The sequence below is a fragment of the Mytilus californianus genome, unplaced genomic scaffold (genome assembly GCF_021869535.1).
Source record: "Mytilus californianus isolate M0D057914Y unplaced genomic scaffold, xbMytCali1.0.p SCAF_2, whole genome shotgun sequence".
In the NCBI taxonomy this organism is placed as follows: domain Eukaryota; kingdom Metazoa; phylum Mollusca; class Bivalvia; order Mytilida; family Mytilidae; genus Mytilus; species Mytilus californianus.
The window spans coordinates 108,165,969-108,172,304 of NW_026262668.1; the positions used below are offsets into that span (position 1 = coordinate 108,165,969).

Consider the following 6,336-nt stretch of genomic DNA (forward strand, 5'->3'; position numbering starts at 1 on the left):
TATGATATTATCTTTCTAATTTTAATGCTAAATTAGAGTTTTGACCACAATTTCACGGTCTATTGAACATAGAAAATGATAGTGCGAGTGGGTCATCCTTGTACTATCAGGGGCGGATCCAGGATTTTAGGTTAGGGGGGGCGGGGGGTGCAAACTGTAACATTTTTTTTGAGGTAAAATTATGGAAATATTCTTTATTGAGCTGAGGACAACCCATGCTTTGCTAATCTTAGGGGGCACGCCCACCACGCCCACCACGCCCCCTCCTGAATCCGCCCCTGACTATGGACACATTCTTGTTTACTGTTATTTTAATGCAGAACAAATGAGAGATCCAATAAACGTGATTGTAAAAGTATATTTTTGTTTGAAATTGTGGCTTCATAAATAGACTGATCAATTAAAAGGAAATGTTAAGGAATGTTAAAAAAATTACTGTATTTTTTGCATATATTTCAGTTTGCTGTTTTAAATATGCAAATAGTTAATATTTTGTATTCATCTAATTCCTCATTTATCATGATCCACTTGAAACAATTAAAAATATTAAAATCTGAAAAATGTGTTTGATTGTTTTACTGTACTTGTATAATAATGTCAATTTTCATAGAAAGCAAGCAAAACTTTGGCTCTTTGACTCTTTCATTATTTCAAACTTGGTGAAGTGCAAAGCAAAAAAAGGTTTGAGTTTTGATGGTTCCTCAGAATAAAATATAATATTTTGATTTCACTTTGTATGCCTTGCCCACTTCTAACAGCTGTAGTGTTTGAAAAATTGAAGACAGTTGAGTACTCACACAACTAGTTATACCTTGCTACATGTTTATGTTCCTGTCCCCTGGATATTCACAAAACTAGTTTTATCCTTCTTTATGTTTATGTACCTGTCCCCATGGAACTCATATAACCAGTTTTGCCCTGCTACATGTTTATGTTCCTGTCCCCTACATACTCTTAAAAATTAGTGTTACGCAACCAAATTTTTATGTTCCTGTCCCCTGGATACTCATATAACTAGTCTTACCCCACACATTTTTATGTTCCTGCCCCCTGGCCGCTAGGTATTCACAAAACTAGTTTTACCCTGCTATACATCTATGTTCCTACCCCCTGGGTACCGGTACTTACAAAATTAGTTTTACCTCGCCACATGTTTATGTCCCTGTCCCCTTGGGATTCACAAAAGTAGCTTTACCCTGCTAAATTTGAATATTCCTATCCCCCCTGAGTACTCACATAACTAGTTTTACCCTGTAATATGGTTATGTTCTTGGCCTCTGAGTACTCACAATAGATATAAGAAGATGTGGTATGAGTGCCATTTTTACTCTGTCACAATTTAAAGTTTCTGTCCCCTGGGTACTCCAAAAAATAGTTTTACCCTATCACATGGTTATGTTCCTGTCCCCTGTGTACTCACAAAACTATTTTTACTCTGCCAATTTTTTATATTCCTGTCCCAGTCAGGAATCTTGTAATTGCTGCCTTTGTCTTTACATTTTATGTCTGTTCAAATTGTGGTCCTCTTGCTTTATTATTTGCTATCTTTGTTAAATTCATTCACAACTCAAGACTCGGGATGAAAGTGTAGGCCCTTGTCTTTATGACCATTTGAAGATCCTTGATGTCTATTTTGGTTTACTTCTATTGTTGAAGTGCAGTATCATTAACATTTATTTCTTGTTTTCTTTTTATACATTTTCCAGAAATGGTCATTTTTGGCTGTTAAGTTAATGCCCATTTTAATTGATGCTCACACAAGTTTTGGCTACCAAGACCTTTTATTTTATCATGCTGAGTCGTGTATGCTAAAATCAGAGTAAAAATTTTTATTACTACCAGTTTGTACTTCTGTTGGTGGACTATTTGTCTTCAATGATACCAACCAGGAGCAATTGCTTCTGTACTTGCACCAGTTAAATGATTGATTTTTACTTGAAATAACCTTATAGAATTGTACTTAAACTGAGTTTGTATCTCTCATAGACGAGGTGAATTTTTATCGTTTTAAGATGTTAAGTTTGTTCTATTTTGGATGTTATGGATAGGCTCTTGTTTAGGTCCATTTTGGCTGTTATGTTTAGGCTCATTTAAACTGTTATGAACAGGCTAATTCAAACTGTTATGAATAGACCCTTTTGAGTTGATGCTTTTATCCACTTGATGCACTAGGGTTTGAATTCTCAAGTTTACTAGATGAACTTTATTAAAAAACTAATTCTACCCTCTCACATGTCTATGTTCATGTCCCCAGGGTACTCACAAGACTAGTTTTACCCTTTTACATGATTATGATTATGTTCTTGTCCTCTGGGTACTATCAAAACTGTTTTTTTTTAAATTGTCCAATTAGTCATGCTTTACTGACTGGAATTTTCTTATAGTTGACATGTTAAATTTTCTGATTAAGTGTGTGTATGAAAAAGTATTTTGCATAAACATAAGCATCACTTCAGTTTCTGGACGAACATGAGGCTCTATCCTTGTTGGTAGCATAAATAAGATGCAATAGAAGTTTTAACTGGTAAATTCATTTGGACGTAAAGCAAACAACAATTAAAAACCAATTGTTCAGAGAACAATTGAAGGTCTTTCCACAAAAAAAATGTATTTTAATATGAAAATAGTAAAATTCATTTTAAAATGTCATTTCCAGCTTCAAATGATAGCTTATTGTATGCTGATTCCAAAAATATATGGTTTCTATACAATATTTTTTAAATTAGGATGATAATTTGTTACTTCCTGTTTGAAAAATGTTACTTCTGGTATTATTCAAACGTTTAATTGACACTGATACCAAAAATATCTGGTTCTATAAACTTTAACATTAATTAAGTACAAAAAAAGCTACTTCCGGTTTACACAAGGTCACTTCCGGTTGGCTTTTCTAAGGTTAAATGGCTTGAAACCTAATGCAAAAAGTCCCATGGATTTATCATGTATACATATGAGGTAAAAGCAAAGGTCAAAATCTAGAACGTCAATTTAACCTATGACCTTGAGCTCAATTTCAAGGTCATCAACCAAGGACCAAAAGACCCTAGGACTTAATTATATTTGGTTCATGAGTTATATCACCATATGCATATTTTTGAATAAAAGAGGGGAGAAAACTCTAATTTGATGTAAGCGTACCCTTTAAACCAATATGTATGTGTTACGACATGTCGCAACTAACAATTAAGTAAAAATATGTTGTCGATATCTTATATCGTGTTTGAAAAGAGGTGAAAATAAGCCAAAATCCAAATTTAAAAATGACCTTGACCTTTGACCTTGACCCTATTTTCTTTTTTTTGGACCAAGGACCTCAAATCAAAAGACCCTAGGTCCCCATCCTTATGGTTTACCAGTTACAATTACATTTTACTTATTTTAAATACAGAAGGGGAAATAACTCTCATATGGAGTTTCTGGACCACTTCAGTCAAAATTATTCTTAAGATCCTGAGGATATAACGAACAAATTGGAGACATAAATTTGTCATAATCTTTTACAGTTGCGAAGGAAATGCGTACACAAGAAAAACAGTGTTTGGGGAGATAACTCTTACAATAAAAAGTATTCGGCTAAACAGGGTCAGTTTCAAAATCGCAATAACTGTTGGATATCATACACAAAAAATCTAAGCGACATCTTGCGAAACAAAAAAGTACCATCAGTAAAAAGTGGCGGAAGAAGAAAAAAATAATAATAATTAAAAACCAATTGTTAAGAAAACAATTGAAGGTCTTTCCACAAAATAAATGTATTTTAATATGAAAATAGTAAAATTCGTTTTAAAATGTCATTTCCAGCTTCAAATGATAGCTTATTGTACGCTGATTCCAAAAATATATGGTTTCTATACAATCTTTTTTCAATTAGGGAGATAATTTGTTACTTCAGGTTTGAAAAATGTTACATCTGGTATTATTCAAACGTTTAATTGACACTGATACCAAAAATATCTGGTTCTATAAACTTTAACATTAATTAAGTACAAAAAAAGCTACTTCCGGTTTACACAAGGTCACTTCCGGTTGGCTTTTCTAAGGTTAAATGGCTTGAAACCTAATGCAAAAAGTCCCATGGATTTATCATGTATACATATGAGGTAAAAGCAAAGGTCAAAATCTAGAACGTCAATTTAACCTATGACCTTGAGCTCAATTTCAAGGTCATCAACCAAGGACCTTAAATCAAAAGACCCTAGGACTTAATTATATTTGGTTCATGAGTTATATCACCATATGCATATTTTTAAATAAAAGAGGGGAGAAAACTCTAATTTGATGTAAGCGTACCCTTTAAACCGATATGTATGTGTTACGACATGTCGCAACTAACAATTAAGTAAAAATATGTTGTCGATATCTTATATCGTGTTTGAAAAGAGGTGAAAATAAGCCAAAATCCAAATTTAAAAATGACCTTGACCTTTGACCTTGAGCCTATTTTCTTTTTTTTGGACCAAGGACCTCAAATCAAAAGACCCTAGGTCCCCATCCTTATGGTTTACCAATTACAATTACATTTTACTTATTTTAAATACAGAAGGGGAAATAACTCTCATATGGAGTTTCTGGACCGCTTCAGTCAAAATTATTCTTAAGATCCTGAGGATATAACGAACAAATTGGAGACATAAATTTGTCATAATCTTTTACAGTTGCGAAGGAAATGCGTACACAAGAAAAACAGTGTTTGGGGAGATAACTCTTACAATAAAAAGTATTCGGCTAAACAGGGTCAGTTTCAAAATCGCAATAACTGTTCGATATCATACACAAAAAATCTAAGCGACATCTTGCAAACAAAAAAGCACCATCAGAAAAAAGTGGCGGAAGAAGAAAAAAATAATAATAATTAAAAACCAATTGTTAAGAAAACAATTGAAGGTCTTTCCACAAAATAAATGTATTTTAATATGAAAATAGTAAAATTCGTTTTAAAATGTCATTTCCAGCTTCAAATGATAGCTTATTGTACGCTGATTCCAAAAATATATGGTTTCTATACAATCTTTTTTCAATTAGGGAGATAATTTGTTACTTTCTGTTTGAAAAATGTTACATCTGGTATTATTCAAACGTTTAATTGACACTGATACCAAAAATATCTGGTTCTATAAACTTTAACATTAATTAAGTACAAAAAAAGCTACTTCCGGTTTACACAAGGTCACTTCAGGTTGGCTTTTCTAAGGTTAAATGGCTTGAAACCTAATGCAAAAAGTCCCATGGATTTATCATGTATACATATGAGGTAAAAGCAAAGGTCAAAATCTAGAACGTCAATTTAACCTATGACCTTGAGCTCAATTTCAAGGTCATCAACCAAGGACCTTAAATCAAAAGACCCTAGGACTTAATTATATTTGGTTCATGAGTTATATCACCATATGCATATTTTTAAATAAAAGAGGGGAGAAAACTCTAATTTGATGTAAGCGTACCCTTTAAACCAATATGTATGTGTTACGACATGTCGCAACTAACAATTAAGTAAAAATATGTTGTCGATATCTTATATCGTGTTTGAAAAGAGGTGAAAATAAGCCAAAAACCAAATTTAAAAATGACCTTGACCTTTGACCTTGACCCTATTTTCTTTTTTTTGGACCCAGGACCTCAAATCAAAAGACCCTAGGTCCCTATCACTTATGGTTTACCAATTACAATAACATTTTACTTATTTTCAATACAGAAGGGGAAATAACTCTCATATGGAGTTTCTGGACCGCTTCAGTCAAAATTATTCTTAAGATCCTGAGGATATAACGAACAAATTGGAGACATAAATTTGTCATAATCTTTTACGGTTGCGAAGGAGATGCGTACACAAGAAAAACAGTGTTTGGGGAGATAACTCTTACAATAAAAAGTATTCGGCTAAACAGGGTCAGTTTCAAAATCGCAATAACTGTTCGATATCATACACAAAAAATCTAAGCAACATCTTGCGAAACAAAAAAGCACCGTCAGAAAAAAGTGGCGGAAGAAGAAAAAAAAAATAATAATCATAAGAAAACCAATAGGTCTTTTCACAGGAAAGTGGAAAGACCTAATAATCAGAAGAAAACCAATAGGTCTTTCCACAGAAAAGTGGAAAGACCTAATTAATGGAAATTACCATCCAACAGAGATTAAAAACAACAACAAACAAGAGGCTCTCAAGAGCCTGAATCCCTCACCTGTATTTCAGAGGAGAAGATATTTAAATGTTAGCAAACTTGATGAACAAATTGTGTAAAATTGTCTTTAAAGGGCAATAACTCCTTAAGGGGTCAATTGACAATTATGGTCATATTGACTTTTTTGTAGATCTTACTTTGCTGAACATTATTGCTG

General features: G+C 33.0%; 1 long non-coding RNA gene across 1 annotated transcript; it reads right to left on the minus strand.

Annotated features, from left to right (window-relative positions):
* Positions 1-4,292: 4,292 nt before the first annotated feature.
* LOC127730704 (uncharacterized) lies at positions 4,293-6,108 on the minus strand. Its single transcript, XR_007995253.1, has 2 exons — positions 5,616-6,108; positions 4,293-4,464 (listed from the first exon to the last, which is right to left on the minus strand). It is a non-coding gene; the product is annotated as an uncharacterized LOC127730704 (long non-coding RNA).
* Between the last annotated feature and the right edge of the window lie 228 nt (positions 6,109-6,336).